General features: G+C 40.5%; 1 protein-coding gene across 8 annotated transcripts in view; it reads left to right on the top strand.

Annotated features, from left to right (window-relative positions):
• PRKD1 (protein kinase D1) overlaps positions 1 to 22,176 on the top strand; it is a 309,265-nt gene that overhangs the window by 2,970 nt on the left and 284,119 nt on the right. The window lies entirely within an intron of this gene.

Here is a 22,176-nt window from a genome sequence, read left to right as displayed (position 1 = left end):
GTCCAGCTTTAAAAGTGCTTTTATCCATTCGATCATTCATAACTTACTGTACGGGAAATAATGGAAACGTACCAGATCATTGCATCCATTGTTCATAGTTTTGTGTCCAGACTAGCATATTTATTTCATCTCTGTGAATTATCCCAGTCTGTGGTAAATAATGTGCAACATTATTTCACAACAGTATTATGTTGCCTAAAGAAAGACTACTAATTTAAATAAATTGGCTCTCATATCTGATATACAGTTTTTAGTAAGAACTGGCATAAAAATCTTAACAGTTATATTTTGTCACTGTAACTTATAACTTCATTTGAAAAAGAAATAGACATTGAGGAATTTTTCTTTGTAGTGTCCTCAAATGTGGATCTTATTCCCAAGGTCTGTCAGAGCCCCAGTTTGTTGTTGTTCAGGAGATGCTGCAAAGGTCATCTGTTTTTCCAGGCTTTGTGGGGAGAGAATAGCTTGAGTGAGGCAAATGGTTGAAGAAAGGTAGTATTGTTGCTAGTGGCTTACATCTTTTTGGTAAAGAGTAATTTATAAATTCTTTGTAGTGTGGGAATTTTCCCACCCTACAAACACCTACATGGCATAACTTGATTCGCATGAATAGTCTCATTATACACAATATTATTTGCATGAGTAAAGTTACTCTTTGTTGAAAGTATATGTAGGATTAAGGTTTTTGTCTTTTAAAAGATTGTACAAGCATCTCGAGCTATCGGGTAGAATATTTCAATATGTATGTCTAAATTAAATGTCTTCTTCTGTTATCACAAAGTTAGTGTACAAATATATGAAGCTGATGGCTGTATACCTGTTGAAAGCACACTAGCAGCAGTGACTACAGTGTCAACATCTTGCAGTTGATTATACAAGAATTCTGAGATTCTTTCAATTAAGAAAGAAATGAAAAACTTATAATAAAGGCTAATCTAACAAAGAACAATTCATCCTTTTATGGAGTAAGTGTCCCCTCAACTCCTTATTTTCTGTATATTTTTATTCTGAACTATTTTATGCCCAAGAGCTTGAAAGAAGGTTTGTTTTTTATTAAGAGTATGTTTTCCTGTTACCTTACCACGTGCTTGTTATTTTTGGAAGAGCCTAGAACTGTAACTTGTTTAAATTTTAAGCATTTCCGTACTTTTGATATTACAGGAAATTGTAACTTGCTAGTCAAGGTTAAGAAGGAAATTTCATGGAAGTGACTGTTGTACTGAAACATCACAGGGTTCTCAAGTACTTTTGTGCCTGTAAAGTAGGTACCTACTACCTACCAGGCAAGTACTATGATTTATGTAATCTGTTCCAAATTTGTACCAATAGGCATTAGACTGGGATCCAGGAGATACAATTTAAATTAATTTAATTATTCATTTTTGGTTGCCATATTAGACTGTAAAACTCTGCTCTCCCTCTTTTATGGTGATCATAAAATCACTCTAGCTATAGGGTTGCTCACATATGTCTCCCCTAGATTAGGCCATGATCCTGCAGGAAAGTCTATGCAGACAGCTCCCTGTGCCTGTACAGAGTCTCACTGAAGTCAGTAGAGCGTTGCATGAATGCAGAGTTTCACTTGTGTTGGGTCTCACTGCACTGGTGCCTTTGCCCCTGATCCTGTAAAGATTGATGCATGTTTAACTTTATGCAATGTAAGTAGCACTATTAAAGTAAATGAAACCTCTCACAGTGCATGAAATTAAGCCCATGCTTGTAGGATCAGGCCCACATATACATGAACATGGATTGTGTTCATGTATATGTGAGTAATGATAGTATCTGAAATGTAAAGATTAAAGTGTTTTTACTTTGTAAGAGAATATGTTTACATTAGGAACTAATAATGTGAATGACATGGGAAGGAAAAAGATTGTTGTTAAAAGTGTATTGTTCTGTGTTGGCCAGAAAAAGCGCTATTGCATGAGAATCATCCTGAGATAGTTATATGGAGGGGGGAACATGTTGACCTTTTAGCAACACTATCTCAGCAGGGTGCAATGTTACATGTCAGTTGGCAGCATGAACTCAAACATCTCTGAATCTGTTAAGAACTGCTCTGAAGCGGACTAAATTGAATCTCCTTGAATGTATGTGGTTTATAGCTAGAACTGCTAAAACAAAATTCTTCAGGATTGTTCATGTGGGGTTATTTGTTCTTCATCTGAGGTGGAGTAAAATTGTCAATGTGGTGATATAATTGAAAAGGAGTGAGGATTACCAGAAAATGTCACTACTTGACTTTTAGAATATCTCCTCCATAAGACTGAGAAAATATTGCAAAATTAAAGTTTTGTTGTCTGTAGACACAGAACTTGAATTATTGTCCTTTTGGGGTTTAGGTGAACACAATAGAATGCTTCTTCAGGCTGAGGTTTACGGGAAAGCATGTAGCAAAATGCAGCAAGACTATACTTCTTAGTTGTTCTAATCTACCTAATCAGGAAATATCTTCACAATTTTCTTCTACATTTTTTCTTAATGTTTTGGCAGTCATTAAGAAAGTAAGAATATCTTATTTTGTGCAATCACAGGTTTCAGAGTAGCAGCCGTGTTAGTCTGTATTCCCAAAAAGAAAAGGAGTACTTGTGGCACCTTAGAGACTAACAAATTTATTAGAGCATAAGCTTTCGTGAGCTACAGCTCACTTCATCGGAAATGCATCCGATGAAGTGAGCTGTAGCTCACGAAAGCTTATGCTCTAATAAATTTGTTAGTCTCTAAGGTGCCACAAGTACTCCTTTTCTTATTTTGTGCCACATTCTGATAAATACAATGTGGGGAAAAAGCTAAATTTTTTACAAGTTTTCTAATTATCTGAAAGTATTTGTTTCTGTTAGTATCTAATGTCTTGTGGTAGTGTGCTGTTGTACTGAGCTTCTTTGATTGAGACAATTTATATATTATTGCAAATAAAATTGCAGCTTATTGGTGGGGTAGTCATAGAAGTTATTGTGTCATTTTGCAAGCTTTCAATCCTCAAATGAATACATTATTTAGTTCTCTGACATAAAGATGTGGATTTTTATGAGATATAACTATTAATATTTTAGCATCAAACACTGGCTGGCAGAATATGGGTACAGCTAATGCTACAAAAGGGTTAATTTGTGTCTGTTGTTAAAAAGTGAGGTGAGACAGATTTTGGCCTTTGTATGCCATACAACTTTATTCACGGAGCCTTATAAATATAATCAGTTACAACTTTGCAGTATTACTTAATTTCCACAATAAAGAATGTTGTAATTTTACAAACAGACCATTTACTAACAGAAAAATGGAAACAAAATAAAACAAAGGTAGAGATGTATTGCAGCCAGAATAATGCACCCATATACACTTTGATGTAGACATTTGCTGTTAGCAACAGGCATCTGAGTAGTAATAGACTGGACCTGGACACTTCTCAAGAGTTCCTGCACCCAGGTACCCCACCTCTCATGGACATATGATAAACATAATTAGCTGCAGAAAGTTACCTGCTTACGGTCTTCCTGGCTGTCTTTGGTCAGGGGCACCTAATATGGCCTTAACATTGTTTGCCACCGTTCTCTAATCAATGACCTGAATGGGGAAAAGGCGCTTTTATCTAAGGAAAAATTTAATATTAAAAAGTGCTTTCCCTTGTCTACAAGGGTTTTCAAACAGCCCCAGAAAACACATAGGGTTTTTGTTCCACTGTTCATAAACCATCCTAAAGTAAAGAAGAGTTTGATAGTAGTCATATAAATCCCTTCCTGGGGTGGGAGTTAAGGAAGTGAAGTTAGTAGAGAGACAGACAGAAGGCTTCTTTGCCTTCTCTTTTAATTGCAGTGAAGGACGTATACTCAGAATCAAGAGGATTTTCCCCTCTGTGAACAAAACTCATAGCCTTCCACTAAGCGTGCAAACGTGAGAGATGCCTATGTTTGCTACACATTAGGGCAGTGGTCCCTAACTTCTGAGGGTCGTGCCGCCCCTTACCCGTCTGCGACCCCCCCGCCCCAGCCAGGAGCGGGACTATGGCTTGGGCCGGAGGGTGGGTTTGGGGAACGTGGACAGGGATAAGGGGGCTGAGGCTGGGGCCACAACTGTGGGTGAATCTGGGGCCTGCTGGGGGCAAGGGCTAGAGCAGAGCCACAGCCAGGCTGTGGTGGGGGCCGGAAGCCGGGCCCATGGACAGGTGCGGCTCCACTTCCAGCCTTGCCACCAGCCTCAAAGTCATGGCCAGTGGCCGAGGCTGGGGACGAGGCTGGAGGATGGACTGGAGCACAGCTGGGGGCGGGGAAAGGCTGGGTAGTGCTCCCTCCCCAACCCTGGGGGAGCTGGCCTAGGGCCCCTGCCCCCCTCAGATGGTCCTCCATGCCCCCCTAGGGGGGCATGCCCCACACTTTGGGAACCTCTGCATTAGGATGTACCTACACCCCTTATCTTGTCCTATAGAAGAAGGAATGGATATTCCACTCACCTACACATCCATATTCTCTGGGACCTTTAAACAGAGGCAGACAGGTAACAAAGCATTGAATCCCCAGTGTGACAGGTATGACAATTTCCTGCAATATCCTTGGAAGGCCTTATTATATTAAGGTGGGCTGGGATTGTATGTAATTTCCCTAGGGGCAAGATGTGACAGATGTGAGACCTGGGACATGTAAAGAAGTTCAAGAGAGTATATTGAATTGTGCCAGATAAGTATGAACTTTCTAGGACAGTAAGTGGATTTCCTGGGGAATTCCAGGGGAAAACTAATGCAAATTCCACATCTCTGATTATGCAGAAACCGAGCCTTTTGAAGCTATGCCTTGAGGAGAGGCCAACTGCCTGCTCATTCCCTATTATGGAAGGCAAGATCAAAGACCCGGGCTGTATAAAGATATGGAACAGTCAAAAAAGGACCCTGGTGGCTCCAGTCAGCACTGGTGACCAGGCTGCTAAAAGTCCGGTCGGTGGCCCAGCAGGGCTAAGGCAGGCTCCTTGTGGCTCCCAGAAGTGGCCAGCATGACCAGCTCCTAGGCGCAGAGGTGGCCACGGGGGCTCTGCATGCTGCCCCCACCCCGAGCGCCAGCTTTGCAGCTTCCCTTGGTCGGGTACCGTGACCAATGGGAGCTGTGGGGGAGGCGCCTATAGGTGCTGGCAGCATTCAGAGCCTTTGGTCCCTCTGCCTATGAGCCAGACATCCAGGATGCTTCCGGGAGTTGCCTGAGGTAAGTGCCACCCATCCGGAGCCCGCACCCCAACTCCCTGCCCCAGTCCTGAGCCCCCTCCCGCTCTCCAAATCCCTCGGCCGCAGCCCAGAGCCCCCTCCTGCACCCCAAACCCCCTCATCCCCAGACCCACTCCAGAGCCTGTGCCCCCAGTCAGAGTCCTCACACCCTCCCACACCCAAGCCTCATGCCCCAGCCTGGTAAAAGTGAGTGCGGGTGGGGGAGTGCGAGCAACGGAGAGAGGGGGGATGGAGTGAGCACAGGGCGGGGCCTTGCAGAAGGGGTGGGGTGGGGTGGGGCCTAGAGGCGGGGCAAGGGTGTTCGGTTTTGTGCGATTAGAAAGTTGGCAACCCTAGTAATACACTGATCATAGCCCCAGAGAGAAAGCAAAGCACATGCTGCCTTTTAGGCAGACTGGTTTGCTGGGGATATTGCAGTGTAGGGCAGAGAGCTCTGCAGCCTTAAAACCCCTGGTCAGAAGAGAAGGAGATGTAGGTCTCCACCCACCCGAGGTGATAGCAGGGAGCTGGAAACCTTTAAGTGGGTGCCTTCACATGACCATGGAGGGGTATACAGGTACAGTTATCCTGAAATTGTGACACTCTCAGTGAACTTTCTGATCTAACTTGAGCCTTTCATTCAGAATCTCTCTCTCCCTTCTGGAGTACTTGTGGCACCTTAGAGATGTCTCTAAGGTGCCAAAAGTACTCCTTTTCTTTTTGCGAATACAGACTAACACGGCTGCTACTCTGAAACCTCTCTCCCTTCTGTGTACCTCCTGAATAAACAATGTAGGTAGCACTTTTTTTTCCTGCTCCACGAAGTCCTCCATCACATATAGAACCTTTTTTTCTCATACAAAATAGATACCTAATTAAAACTGAACTACATCTATAATTTCAAATAGGAAATATTCTTTTTAGAGACAAATCAACAGTGTACTTATCTGATACAGAAGAAGAAAGTGGAGATGTATCTAAGTCATGGATCATTTTTCCAAGAGCAACATAGGCAGAGCTTCGTATATAGTATAATGATATTATTGCGGGTAAATAACATTACAAGTAGTTTACAGATAACAGAATTGATTATAAAACGATTGGATTTGAAGTATACAAAGAACAAGATCCAGAAAAGTTTTGAATTAAGCAGATAAATATGATCCTTTTTTAATTGATCTTTAAAAGTTTTTTTAGTAGCTTTGAGAGATTTCTAAAGATTTGAAAGTGTTAAGATCTAGTTAAAAAAAAAAATCCAAAGGCAAACCCAAAAACTAAGCCAATGTGTGTAACGGTAGCTTTTTGAGGAAATTATTTTAAGGAATGTGGTGAGGGAACAACTGGAAAAAGCCAGTTAGATTAACAGGATTCAGTTTGGATTAGGCAAAGGAAATAGTGGGGTAAGTAACTTTTGTAGTGGGGTAGTTGTATCCGTGCCATGATATGCAAGGGAAATTTGGTGGGGATAGCATGGTTATATCTTCTGAAAGCATTTACATGGTTCCATATTAGAGATTAAAGGCTACAAAAAGGAGAGTCATGGAATGAGAGGTAGAATGAGGTAGTAGATTGAGTAGGTTTATCAGCAGAACCACTGAAACTTTTGCAGGCTTGAAAGAGGTTACAAATGGAGTATTCCAAGTGGTTGTTTTAGGAACTCTGTACATTTACATATAATAATTAGGTCTGTCAAGCAATTAAAAAAATTAATCATGATTAATCACACTGTTAAACAATAACAGAATACCTTTTAATTTAAATATTTTTGGATGTTTTCTACATTTTCAATTATATTGATTTATAACACAGAATACAAAGTGTACAGTGCTTGCTTTATAATTATTTTTGATTACAAATATTTGCACTGTAAAAAACAAAAGAAATAGTATTTTTCAATTCACCTAATACAAGTACTGTAGTGCAATCTCTTTATCATGAAAGTTGAACTTACAAATGTAGAATTATGTACAAAAAATACCTGCATTCAAAAATAAAACAATGTAAAACTTTAGAGTCTACAAGTCCTCTCAGTTTTATTTCTTGTTCAGCTAATTGCTCAGACAAACAAGTTTGTTTACATTTGCAGGAGATAATGTTGCCCACTTCTTGTTCACAGTGTCACCTGAAAGTGAGAACAGGTGTTATCATGGAACTGTTGTAGCCAGTGTTGCAATAAATTTATATGCCAGATGCGCTAAAGATTCATATGTCCCGTCATGCTTCAACCACCATTCCAGAGGACGTGCATCCATGCTGATGACAGGTTCTGCATGATAACAATCCAAAGCAGTGCAGAGTGGCATACGTTCATTTTTATCCTCTGAGTCAGATGCCACTATCAGAAGGTTGATTTTCTTTTTTTGGTGGTTCGGGTTTTGTAATTTCTGCATTGGAGTGTTGCTCTTATAGATTCATAGATACTAAGGTCAGAAGGGACCACTCAGATCATCTAGTCCGACCTCCTGCACAGCGCAGGCCACAGAATCTCACCCACCACTCCTATAAAAAACCTCACCCATGTCTGAGCTATTGAAGTCCTCAAATCATGGTTCAAAGACTTCAAGGAGCAGAGAAGCCTCCCTCAAGTCAACCATGCCCCATGCTACAGAGGAAGGCAAAAAACCTCCAGGGCCTCTCCAATCTGCCCTGGAGGAAAACTCCCTCCCGACCCCAAACATGGCAATCAGCCAAACCCTGAGCACATGGGCAAGATTCACCAGCCAGATACCCAGGAAAGAGTTTTCTATAGTAAATCAGATCCCATCCATCTAATATCCCATCTCAGGGGATTTGGCCTATTTACCCTGAATATTTAAAGATCAATTACTTACCAAAATCCCATTATCCCATCATACCATCTCCTCCATAAACTTATCGAGTAGAATCTTAAAACCAGATAGATCTTTTGCCCCCACTGCTTCCCTTGGAAGGTTATTCCAAAACTTCACTCCTCTGATGGTTAAAAACCTTCGTCTGATTTCAAGTCTAAACTTCCTGGTGGCCAGTTTATACCCATTTGTTCTTGTGTCCACATTGGTGCTGAGCTTAAATAATTCCTCTCCCTCTCCTATATTTATCCCTCTGATATATTTATAGAGAGCAATCATATCTCCCCTCAACCTTCTTTTAGTTAGGCTAAACAAGCCAAGCTCCTTAAGTCTCCTTTCATAAGACAAGTTTTCCATTCCTCGGATCATCCTAGTAGCCCTTCTCTGTACCTGCTCCAGTTTGAATTCATCCTTTTTAAACATGGGAGACCAGAACTGCACACAGTATTCTAGGTGAGGTCTCACCAGTGCCTTGTATAACGTTACTAAAACCTCCTTATCCCTACTGGAAATGCCTCTCCTGATGCATCCCAAAACCACATTAGCTTTTTTCACAGCCATATCACATTGGCAGCTCATAGTCATCCTATGATCAACCAATACTCCAAGGTCCTTCTCCTCTTCTGTTACTTCTAATTGATGCATCCCCAACTTATAACTAAAATTCTTGTTATTAATCCCTAAATGCATAACCTTACACTTCTCACTATTAAATTTCATCCTATTACTATTAGTCCAGTTTAAAGGTAATCCAGATCCTCCTGTATAATATCCCGATCCTTCTCCGAATTGGCAATACCTCCCAGCTTTGTATCATCTGCAAACTTTATTAGCACACTCCCACTTTTTGTGCCAAGGTCAGTAATAAAAAGATTAAATAAGATTGGTCCCAAAACCGATCCCTGAGGAACTCCACTGGTAACCTCCCTCCAACCTGACAGTTCGCCTTTCAGTAGGACCCGTTGCAGTCTCCCCTTTAACCAATTCCTTATCCACCTTCTGATGTTCATATTGATCCCCATCTTCTCCAATTTAACTAATAATTCCCCATGTGGCACGGTATCAAATGCCTTACTGAAATCTAGGTAAATTAGATCCACTGCATTTCCTTTATCTAAAAAATCTGTTACCTTTTCAAAAAAGGAGATTAGGTTGGTTTGGCACAATCTACCTTTTGTAAAACCATGTTGTATTTTGTCCCATTTACCATTGACTTCAATGTCCTTAACTAATTGCTCCTTCAAAATTTTTTCCAGGACCTTGCATACTACAGATGTCAAACTAACTGGCCTGTAGTTACCTGGATCACTTTTTTTTCCTTTCTTAAAAATAGGAACTATATTAGCAATTCTCCAATCATTCGGTACTATTCCTGAGTTTACAGATTCATTAAAAATTCTTGCTAATGGGCTTGCAATTTCAGGTGCCAATTCCTTTAATATTCTTGGATGAAGATTATCTGGGCCCCCCGATTTAGTCCCATTAAGCTGTTTCAGTTTCGCTTCTACCTCTGATATGGTAATATCTACCTCTATATCCTCCTTCCCATTTGTCATGCTACCATTATCCCCAAGATCCTCTTTAGCCTTATTAAAGACTGAGGCAAAGTATTTGTTTAGATATTGGGCCATGCCTAGATTATCTTTAACCTCCGCTCCATCCTCAGTGTTAAGCGGCCCCACTTCTTCCTTCTTAGTTTTCTTCTTATTTATATGGCTATAGAACCTTTTGGTTCTATACTATTGGTTTTAATTCCCTTTGCAAGGTCCAACTCTACTCGACTTTTAGCCTCTCTGACTTTATCCCTACATCTTCTGACCTCAATTAGGTAGCTTTCCTTGCTGATCCCTCCCATCTTCCACTCCCTGTATGCTTTCTGCTTCTTCATAATCACCTCTCTAAGATGCTTGCTCATCCAGCTTGGTCTACAACTCCTTCCTATGAATTTTTTCCCCTTTCTTGGGATACAGGCTTCCGATAGCTTCTGCAGTTTTGATTTAAAGTAATCCCAGGCCTCAACTACCTTTAGATCCATAAGTTCTTCAGTCCAATCCACTTCCTTAAGTAATTGCCTTAATTTTGAAAGTCAGCCCTTTTGAAATCAAAAACCCTAGTTGCAGATTTATTTTTGTTAATCCTTCCATTTAGTTTGAACTGAATTAGCTCATGATCACTTGAGCCAAGATTGTCCCCTACAACCATTTCTTCTATGAGGTCCTCGCTACTCACCAAAATTAAATCTAAAATGGCATCCCCTCTAGTCGGTTCAGCAACTACTTGATGAAGGAATCCATCAGCTATCGCATCTAGGAAAATCTGAGCCCTATTATTACTAGCACTGGTCCTCCAGCCTATATCTGGGAAGTTAAAGTCTCCCATGATCACGCAGTTTCCATTAGTATTTACTTTATTAAAGACATTAAAAAGGGCTCTATCCATATCCAAATTAGATCCCGGAGGTCTATAGCACACCCCAAGCACTATCGTAGGAGAGGCTTTACTAGTTTTCTTCCCCAATGTAATTTTTGCCCAGACAGACTCTGTCTTATCCATTGCATCGCTTCTTATTTCTTTACATTCTAACTCATCGTTGATATACAATGCTACTCCACCCCCTTTACCTTTGTTTCTGTCTTTCCTAAACAGCACATACCCTTCAATACCTGTAGTCCAGTCATGACTACTATTCCACCATGTTTCTGTTATCCCTATAATATCTGGTTTCACTTCCTGCACCAGTAGCTCTAGTTCCTCCATTTTGTTACCTAGACTCCTCGCATTGGTGTACAAACATCTTAATTTTTGCTGTTTGGCCTCGCTCACATTTTGTACCCTATTAGGCACAGTCATTCTACAGCCAGTATAACTTATTAGACTAGTATCCACACCGCCCTCGCTCCTTATATACATTCTCCTACCCATGGCTGTATCCTTTCTTACTTCATCTTCTTCCCTCTCAATGCTAAAATCTGGCGTGGAGATTTTCTGGACATCTCCCATCCATCTCCCCCCAGTTCCTAGTTTAAAGCTCTCTTAATCAGTTGTGCCAGCCTCGATCCTAGAAGTCTATTTCCTTCCCTACTCAGATGAAGTCCATCCCGAGAGAACTGACCTCTGTCCGTGAATGCCTCCCAGTGGCCATACATCCCAAAGCCCTCCTTATAGCACCACTGCCTAAGCCATCTGTTGACAGTCATAATCTTGTCACACCTTTGTTGCCCTTCTCTAGGAACAGGAAGGATCCCGCTAAAGGTCACCTGAGCCTCAATTTCCTTAAGCGTCTTCCCCAGCCTAGCATAGTCTCCCTTGATACTTTCCAGCGAGAATCTGGCTGTATCATTTGTTCCCACATGAAGGATAATTAGGGGATTCTTTCCCGCTCCCTTGAGGATCCTTTTCAACCTCAGGTCTACATACCGTATCTTAGCACCCGGAAGACAGCACACCCTTCTATTCTCAGGATCAGCTCTAGTTACAGGCCTGTCTATTCTTCTCAATAAAGAGTCCCCGATCACATAGACCTGCCTTTTCCTGGTGACAGTGCTATTCTCCAGTCTCTCCCCTGTTCCCTCTGGCTGCAAGTTTTTTCCATTCCTATTTTCCCTTACAATTCTCTTCAACCCATCCTGTATCCTCCTGGGGCTCATATTTGGTGTAGTCTCCCTTGACTCTTCCCCTTTTTCTATAGGGCTAGCCTCTCTTCTCTTCTTCCTTACCCTTCCACCTTCAGCGACTACCTGCTGAGCCCCTTCTTCATTTTCCAACTCTGCAAACCTGTTCCTAAGCTCTATTTCTCCTGCACTAGCCTGTCTTTTTCTCTGCCTGGTTCTTTGAGTCACATGTTTCCACTGACCACTTTCCTCACCCAGTCTCCCCTCAAAATTCCCCAGCCCTGCTTCCATCTGCGAGTCTGAGCTTTTCCCTTCAGATACCTCATATCTTTGCTCCATCATCTGCTCAAACCCCTTCCTAAACTCAACCAGACTTTCCACCTGCATCTCCAAACCTCAGATCTTTTCCTCCATCAGCTCTATCAGACGGCATTTCATGCAGACAAAACTCTTACCGGTTCCCCCCTCCAGGATCATGTACATACCACAGCTTCCACATCCTGTCATCCTCAATGTGTCTTTCACTGCAGGAGTCACTCCCACAGCTTCCTCTGTATCTGTCATCTCCTTCCCACCTAAATCCTGTTAATCTGGGAAACACAAGCCACACCAAAAAGACCACCCCCCCAGCAAAAGCAAACCCCAAACAAGCACAATACAAACTCCCCTTGCAAACTCCCACTCAAACTCCCCTGTTTAGAGCTCTGTTTGCTAGCTCCTGTGCCACTGCAGCTGTCTGTGCCGCTGCCTGACTGGCTGGCTACCTTTATAGGGCCCCTAGTCAGAAGCCCCACCCCCTAGGCAGGGCTCAGCTGCTCTCTCAGCACAAAACCCCTACACACACACAAATACAAATACAAATACTAAAAATACAAAACCAAGTACAGCTACCTTCTCCTCCAACAGAACTCCCACTCAAACTCAAACTCCCCTGTTTAGAGCTCTGTTTGCTAGCTCCTGTGCCGCTGCAGCTGTTCTAAGACTTCTGAAAACATGCTCTACACCTTGTCCCTCTCAGACTTTGGGTTGAATGCTGTAGCTATCTTTCGATATCTCACATTGGTACCTTCTTTGCGTTTTGTCAAATTTGCTGCGGAAGTGTTCTTAAAATGAATATGTGCTGAGTCATCATCCGAGACTATTATAACATGAAATATATGGCAGAATGTGGGTAAAATAGAGCTGGAAACATACAATTCTCCCCCAAAGAGTTCAGTCACAAATTTAATTAATGCATTATTTTTTTAACAAGCATCAGCAGCAGGAAGCATGTTGTCTGGAATGGTGGCCGAAATATGAAGGGGCATGCGAATGTTTAGCATATCTGGAACGTAAATACTTTGCATTGCAGGCTACAAAAGTCCCATGGAAATGCCTGTTTTCGCTTTCTGGTGACATTGTAAATAAGAAGTTGGCCCTATTATCTCCTGTAAATGTAAACAAATATGTTTGTCTTAGCGATTGGCTGAACGAGAATTAGGACTGAGTGGACTTGTAGGTTGTAAAGTTTTCAATTGTTTCGTTTTTGAGTGCAGTTATGTAACAAAAATAATCTATATTTGTAGGTTGCACTTTCACGATAAAGAGATTGCACTACAGTACTTGTATGCGGTGAACTGAAAAATACTGTTTCTTTTGTTTATCATTTTTATAGTGCAGATATTTGTAATAAAAAACAATATAAAGTGAGCAGTGTAGACTTTGTATTCTGTGTTGTAATTGAAATCCATATATTCCAAAAATATTTAATAAATTTCAATTGGTATTCTATTGTTTAATAATGCAATTAAAACAGTGATTAATGACTATTAATTTTTTTAATCTTGATTTTTTTTGAGTTAATTGTGTGAGTTAACTGATTAATCGAGAGCCCGAATAATAATTATTTCAGTGTGAGTTAATTTGAGAACAAAATTTCAGAGTTCAATGCAGACTTCTTTTGCTTGTTCTATGGCTGTTTCCTTTACTGAAATCCCATTGATCTTGGTGGGAATTTCACATTCTTAATATTAAAGGGATCCAGACTATAGAGGAGAACTTCACAGAGAATTTTGCCTACAGTTTCCATATGATGATGAAGTTGGAGCTAGAGTATATAATGAGGGGCAATGCAACCAGATTAAAAAAGACTGGCATTACTTAGGAGACTTGCTTATTTGATGCTAAATGCAATTAAATGTAGAAAGGTTTATGGTAATTATTACATACTGGGGATGAGGAACCTATCATCCAGCAGATAGAAAAAGATCTGGGAGTTATTGTGGAAAATAACGGAACTAAGGGACAATCACTATAAAGACAAACAGTATAGGTGCTACAAGTAATCCTTTTCTTTTTTCAAAATTTTATTTGTGGTGTGATGGATTGTAAAACTCTCACTATATGAGACATTGGTTAAACTCCCATCTGTGGAACTGTATGCAGTAGTGGTCATTGAACCACATGAGGGAAGTTATTTCATTGAAGACAGTGCATTGTAGAACAATAAAAATGTTTGAAGAGCCTAATTTATAAAAGAAGATTAAGGGTGTTGTGCTTCTACTTTCTGGAAAAGTAGCAGCTGAGGTGACTTAATACTCACTTAATAGATGAACATTTGACTTCTAGATTTATTTTTGGAGAAGGAAAAAAATTAATGGGTAAGTGTGGGGGGAGGGAGAGGAGAAAGATGAATTTAAGCTTAAGAGTGAAAGACTGGAATATTAGGCTATGTGATCCTTCCTGGTTTTTATGAGAGTATGATCATTTGACCTCATGTCGTCTAAATTGTGAATATTACCTGGATATGTTTTCTTGCATGACTTTTAATATGTTTCTGTGTTACTTCGAAAAATCAATAATAATTCTGAAAAATCTTAGCAAAAATGCAGTAAAGATGGAAGGAATGTTCATCACAGAATGTTAAGTTACTTGTTGTCGCATATTGTGAGCAACTTCTAATGTCAATTTTTTGCCATCTGGTTGACACTGGATATATATTGGCCTTATTAAGATCTGGAGGATCCGGGTATAGAATCACAGAAATATAGGGCTGGAAGGAACCTCAAGAAGTCAACTATTCCTGCCCCACATGCTGAGGAAGGATCAAATACATCTAGACCATCCCTGACAAACGTTTGTCTAACTTATTTCTTAAACCTCAAATGAAAGGCATTCCACAACCTCCTTTGGAACCCTATTCCAATGCTTAATTATCCTTACAGTTAGAAAGTTTTTCCTAATATCTAACCTAAATCTTCTTTGCTGCAGATTCAACTGATTACTACTTGTGCTACCTTCGGTGGAGAACAATTGATAACTGATCTCTTTATAACAGCCTAAGGGTTTGAAGACTGTTATCAGGTTCCTTTTCAATTTTCTTTTTTTCAAGACTAAACATACCTATTTTTTTTAACCTTTCCTCATAGGGTCATGTTTTCTAAACCTTTTATCATTGCTGTAGCTCTCCTTTGGATGCTTTCAAGTTCTTCCACATTGTGACATTCCCCAGGGTACAATCTGGACTGATGGACAGCTGTCCCCCCTCAATTCTGCAAACTAGAGTGCCTTTTACACTGCTTTGCTATGAGAGTAACCATTCCTGGTCAGCTTACACACAGCCTCCAGCATGTAAATCTCTGCCAGCTATATTGTATGAGTGCTGTAGTCATGAATTACACTGCAGGGCAACACCAACAAACTCCCAGTCCTAGACTTTGCCACAGAAATGTGCATCTTACACTGCTCAGCACCCTGGAGCAATCCAAGCTTATATAAAGTCCATCATTTCATTAATAGAAAATTATATGCACAAATCTTGTTATCCCAAATGAAGTTTTCCAAATACTTCAATCCAAACGTACACTGGTTTAAAACAATAAAACAAAGTTTATTAACTACAGAAAGATAGATTTGAAGTGATTACAAGTAATAAGACATAAAAATCAGAATTAGTTACAAGAAAATAAAAGATAAAACAAAATTAATATCTTAATATCTAATTTAACAAGCTAAATAAATTTGAAGCAAAGGCTTCTCTCACCACATGCTCTAGCAGTCTTACTATCTGGAATCCTTTCAGCCAGGACTCCTCCCCCAGTTCAGTATTAATTTCCTTGCCCTTCAGGTGTTGGTATTGCTGTGAGTAGAGAGAAAGGGAAAAGTAACTTGGGGTATCTGTTCCACATTTTCATTTGAGAATCCTCTCCAGCTGAGGTTCAGGAGACAGAAGACCTGGGGCACCGGAATCTCAAGCTGTTTCTTTGCCAAAGTGTAGATTTCTCTCTCACCCTTTTTCCTGCTGAAGCATGGCCACTTAACCAGGTGATAGTCCATTTGATTTTGTTGACACCTGGGTGAAGCATCAGTTTGCCTTTTGTCTTTGAGGAACTGGTTTGTGTCTGATTTTCCAAACTTGAAACATATCTCAGTAATGTTATACAGTAGAATCTTATAACTTTACTTACAGTGTTACCACGCATATTTTGCCCGGATAATAATGATCAGCAAATTATGAGTTTTCAAATGATACCTCACAAGGCATCTTTGTAGAAAATTTATCATAGTTTTGTAAAAGGGCTGAACATACGCATACAGACTGTCACACATCTTTCTTAAAGTGTAGTGCCCATAAGTGAACATAATACTCCAGTTGAGGCCTCATCAGAGTCGACTAGAGTGGGATAATTACCTCCTATGTCATACATCCGACACTCCTGTTAATACACCCCAGAATGATAGTAGCCTTTTCTGCAACTGTGTCACATTGTTGGCGCATATTCAATTTATGACTCACTATTTTCCTTCCTAAGTGTACTACTTTGCACTTGTCTTTTTTGAATTTCATCTTGTTGAATTCAGATCAATTCTTCAGTGTATCAAGGGCATTTTGAATTCTAATTCTGTCCTCCAAAGTGCTTCCCACCCCTCCCACCATGGTGTCATCCACAAATTTTATAAGCATACTCCCCACTCCATTACCCAAGCCACTAGTGAAAACATTGGATAGTACCAGACATTGGACTGATCCTTGTGGAATCCTACGAGATACACCTTCCCAGTTTGACATTGAACCACTGATTATTCTTCGAGTATGGTCTTTCAACACTTTTTTGCACCACCTTGTATTAATTTCATCTAGACCACATATCCCTAGTTTGCTATGTGGGACTGCGTCAAAAGCCTTACTATAATCAGTGTCCTGTCTACAACTTCCCCCATCCACTAGGCTAATGACCCGGTCAAAGAAGAAAATTAGGTTGGTTTGTCATGATTTGTTCTTGACAAATCCAGGTTGGCTATTACTTATATCCTCTTGTCCTCTAGGTGCTTAGAAATGGATTGCAGCATTGTTGTAGCTGTGTTGGTTCCAAGGTAATTTGAGAGATCTGAAGAAGTGCTTTTTGTAGCTTGAAAGCTTGTCTCTTTCACCAACAGAAGTTAGTTCAATAAAAGAGATCACCTTACCCACCTTGTGTCTCTCCAAACTGATTGTTTAATTTATTCCAGTATCTTTCCAGTTAGGCTATCGTTCTCCAGGGCCTCTTTGTTCCCCTTTTTAAAGATGGGTACTCTGTTTGCCCTTCTTCAGTCAGCTGGGACTCATCTGTCCTCTAAGTTCTTGAAGATAATTTGTTAACTGTTCAGAGATTGCTTGTATATTTTAAATTAATTTCCCTCCCCACCCCAGTTGTTTGACCCAAAGTATAGGTGTGTTTACTTTAGCTATTACACCCACCATTTCCAAAATCTTAGTATAACTTTGAGTCTGTCAGACTCAGAAGATGTTATATTTTTGCATCTTTGTATTGCAGGGTAACTGATGGTTTAGTGTATACAGTAGAACCACAGAGTTACAAACACCTCAGGAATGGAGGTTGTTTGTAACTCTCTGAAATGTTCATAACTCTGAACAAAACATTATAGTTGTTGTTTCAAAAGTCTACAGCTGAATATTGACTTTATACAGCTTTGAAACTTTACTATGCAGAAGAGAAATGCTGCTTTCCCTTTATTACTCTAGATGCTTCTTTTGGTCTCTGTTGCTGCCTGATTGTGTACTTCTTTTCCAAATGAGGTGTGTGGTTGACTGGTCAGTTTGTAACTCTGGTGTTCGTAACTCTGAGGTTCTACTGTATGTTGTGTTCCAGGCAACGGTAGTAGTCCCTGAAAGACATTTGGGTATTGTACAACTAATCCTTCTTTGAAAATGGAGCCTTAGTGTGTTTTGTTCCCATTTTTCATACTTGGCTGAGCTCAGTGAAAACTTCTTTGTCTAGTAGTAGTGTAATAATGAAAAGTCAGAATCTGATTTTTTTTTCCTTTGGCTGTTGCTGCTGTGAGAATGACTTGTGCTACAGGTTCTATCCTGGAGCTTCTGTATATGCTTTTAGAATAAGAGCCTTCTTGTTTTGACTGAACCCAGAATCTGCTTTAAGGTATGTTCTGATAAAATATTTGCTCCAGTCTCAGCATCAGGCTTAAATTTTATACATATATTCCTTGTATAGAGAGTTGAATATCAAGCTTCTGGTGGGGTAGCTGCATGAGTATTGTCATTCCATGATTCTGTCTCTCCAAGGAGTGCAAACTGTCTGTTTCAGCCAGAGATTTATACCCTTTTCTTTGAGTTGGCTTTGTTGCTCTGCTCAGGTGTGCAGTGTGAACTCAATTTCATTGTCACATGTGGCCATGAACAGGACATGTTTATTGTGCTTTACCACTTCGTGAGAATAGGTTTTTTGTATGACGTATATGCACAGTTGACTAATGAAGGTCCTAATGTGGTAAATCCTCATGTGGTTTAAATCCTCTTCTTGTTTTTTTTCTGCTGGAGAAGCTTTCCTAAAGATTAGGAAGCATTACTTCCATGACCTCTAGTTCTGTTTCAAATTACTATCTGCCACGAATGGTGTTGAAAGTTTGCACAGGTCCATATGTATACGTAACTTAAGTATGAATTTTAATTTATGCAGTAGTACTTCTTTTTTCTTTGTTGTTTTACTTTCATTTCTCATCTGTGCTTGCTGTTTCCCTGAATATCTGCACCGTCTGTTTGATTCCTTGCAATTCTGTGCGCTTCCTCACTTTTGGATGAGAGGAAAACTTGCACTTCTTGCACCAAACAAAATGCATCATCTTCTGACAATATGCTGCTGCCTGTTACACGGTTAATGGTTGTGGGCTGCTGACTGTGCATGTGCTGCAGTCACTGAAGCCCAGGAGTTGTGAAAGGATCACTAAGGACAGTTCACTGCTGAGTGTATTAAACTATAGTACTTAACAAAAGTAAGTAACATGAATGTTCTGCCAATTACTTGGACGTGAGCCCTTCCTTTTCGTGTGCCTGCATTTAGAGGCCTTTCTGTTAGTGGCTGACTCTCTATAGCTTGTGCAAGTGTAATTTTAAATACATGACGTACAATATACTACCGTTTGTAAATTGAGACAGTAATTTTAGCATTCCCAAATCCCATTCCTGTATTCATGTCACTCTTGTTCCTTTTTAAAGTGCACATTCCCTCGTTAATATGTGCATGTAGTCTTAAAATATGTTCCTTTTTCCTCTTTTTAAGATTTTAAATAGGTTTTGTCTTAAAAATGAAACTATTTTCATCTTTAGGAACAGTTTCCACAATAATCACATCAATTTCCAAATTACAGGGAAGATGCAGCTGTGACTGGGACGGCCAATTGGTCCAGTCCTAAAGACATTAAAAATAGTGTCTCCTGAATGTTCAAATTGTGCACCAGAACTCAGGAAACTCGACACCCTAAACGATGATCACCCTAAAGAAATCCTCACACATACAAACTCAGACTGCTTGGTTAAGTAATGCTAAAATATTAAACGTAGAGGATTGTGTCTCTTTGTGTTTATGTAATCAACTGAAAAGGAGTACTTGTGGCACCTTAGAGACTAACAAATTTATTTGAGCATAAGCTTTCATGAGCTACAGCTCACTTCATCGGATGCATTTGGTGGAAAATACAGTGGGGAGATTTATATACACACACAGAAAACATGAAACAATGGGTTTTATCATACACACTGTAAGGAGAGTGATCACTTAAGATGAGCCATCACCAGCAGCGGGGGGGGGAGGGGGAGGAGAAGGAGGAAAACCTTTCATGGTGACAAGCAAGGTGGGCCATTTCCAGCAGTTAACAAGAACGTCTGAGGAACAGTGGGGAGTGGGATGGGGGGGGGGGAGAAATAACATGGGGAAATAGTTTTACTTTGTGTAATGACTCATTCATTCCCAGTCTCTATTCAAGCCTAAGTTAATTGTATCCAGTTTGCAAATTAATTCCAATTCAGCAGTCTCTCATTGGAGTCTGTTTTTGAAGTTTTTTTGTTGAAGGATAGCCACTCTCAGATCTATAATCGAGTGACTGGAGAGATTGAAGGATTCTCCGACTGGTTTTTGAATGTTATAATTCTTGACGTCTGATTTGTGTCCATTTATTCTTTTACGTAGAGACTGTCCAGTTTGGCCAATGTACATGGCAGAGGGGCATTGCTGGCACATGATGGCATATATCACATTGGTAGATGCGCAGGTGAACGAGCCTCTGATAGTGTGGCTGATGTGATTAGGCCCTATGATGGTGTCCCCTGAATAGATATGTGGACAGAGTTGGCAACAGGCTTTGTTGCAAGGATAGGTTCCTGGGTTAGTGGTTCTGTTGTGTGGTGTGTGGTTGCTGGTGAGTGTTTGCTTCAGATTGGGAGGCTGTCTGTAAGCAAGGAATGGCCTGTCTCCCAAGATCTGTGAGAGTGATGGGTCGTCCTTCAGGATAGGTTGTAGATCCTTGATGATGCGTTGGAGAGGTTTTAGTTGGGGGCTAAAGGTGATGTCTAGTGGCGTTCTGTTATTTTCTTTGTTGGGCCTGTCCTGTAGTAGGTGACTTCTGGGTACTCTTCTGGCTCTGTCAATCTGTTTCTTCATTTCAGCAGGTGGGTATTGTAGTTGTAAGAATGCATGATAGAGATCTTGTAAGTGTTTGTCTCTGTCTGAGGGGTTGGAGCAAATGTGGTTATATCGTAGAGCTTGGCTGTAGACAATGGATCGTGTGGTATGATCTGGATGAAAGCTAGAGGCATGTAGGTAGGAATAGCGGTCAGTAGGTTTCCGATATAGGGTGGTGTTTATGTGACCATCACGTATTAGCACCGTAGTGTCCAGGAAGTGGATCTTTTGTGTGGACTGGTCCAGGCTGAGGTTGATGGTGGGATGGAAATTGTTGAAATCATGGTGGAATTCAATCAACTGAGTGTCACTGACCCACGGAGTGCTGACCCACAGAGAATCTGAGTTGATATGGCCCTTGCCTAGACATTAGCTCTTTAACTCAAGCTGTAACAACTCATGCTTTTAACTCTGAGGTTGCTGGTCCCCAGTGTGTCAAGCAGGATGATCACACGCACAGGTGCACAGTGGCTATTTGCATGATCTGAGTGCAGCTGTCACTAGTACAGTCTTCTCAATGTCCTTTTCCACTAGGGAGGTTGTCGTTCTGAACAGAGCAATTTCTGAGGAAGAAGATTCTCTGTAGTGAAACTTAGAACAGTCTGAAGGAAAAAAGGGGCAAAATCTCTTGATTAAAAACACTGGCATAGGTATTTTTTCATAATGCAACTGATATTTCTCTTATCTAACAGGACATCAGCTCTGATTTCTTTAGAAATCTCTGCATGCCCCTGTGTCTTAGCAAAACTGGTAAATCACTGTAGCAGAAAGCGTTGTCTTAAACCTACCTACCAGATTTTTGGTTGAAATGTTATGAAAGGCACATTGGGAAATTCTCATTTCTCGGTGTTTCGACTGTCAAACCTTGTCCAAACTTAGCTGCAGCAGTTAAAAGCATAATTGTGCAAATAATAGAGGATGACACATAGTATGTAATGACTGGAGAAACAACAATGCAGAAAAGATTATCAAAATGAGCAGTTCTGGGGAAAAAAGAACACTTGCACTATTCTGTTGAAAACATGTTGCCATTCCTCTTCTGTATTTTAGCTACATGAGCTATGCATTGGTCTTCATGCTATCCCAAGATGACTTCCAAGAAGAGGAGTACTCTGATATGGAAAACTTCAGAATTCAGAAAACAAAGTTACTGCTTTTACTTTAATGTCATAGTCTAGTGCTGTAGTTCCAATCATATTCTTACTAATCTCCCCTCCTCCCTCCTCCGGCACAAATACTTGATTTTTGCTGGGGAATAACCTGGCTAAGGTTGGTAACCGAGCTGTGGTGTCTCAAATCAGAACCAAGGGTTATTGGGATTATATTCCAATTTTGTGTTAAAATAGTTTAGTTGATCTGATTTCTGTTCCACCCTTCAATGGCTTTGTGTATTTCTCCTGAGTTTGTGGATTTCAGCATAATGATTTACAAAACTTTGTTCTATTTAAAGTAATGCAGTAACACCCTCCACCTGACAAAGCTGGAATCTCTCTGGGATCCTCAAGGCACAACTCATATGTAGAGTGTGTAGTTTCTTGGCTTTGGTGATCCAAGGGTTTTGCTGTGTGTTGTGAATTTGCATTCCAGTCGTACTCACT

This window comes from Dermochelys coriacea, chromosome 6 (assembly GCF_009764565.3).
Source record: "Dermochelys coriacea isolate rDerCor1 chromosome 6, rDerCor1.pri.v4, whole genome shotgun sequence".
In the NCBI taxonomy this organism is placed as follows: Eukaryota; Metazoa; Chordata; order Testudines; family Dermochelyidae; genus Dermochelys; species Dermochelys coriacea.
Note: the sequence above shows the minus strand (reverse complement) of the source record. Positions and strands in the feature narration are given on the sequence as shown.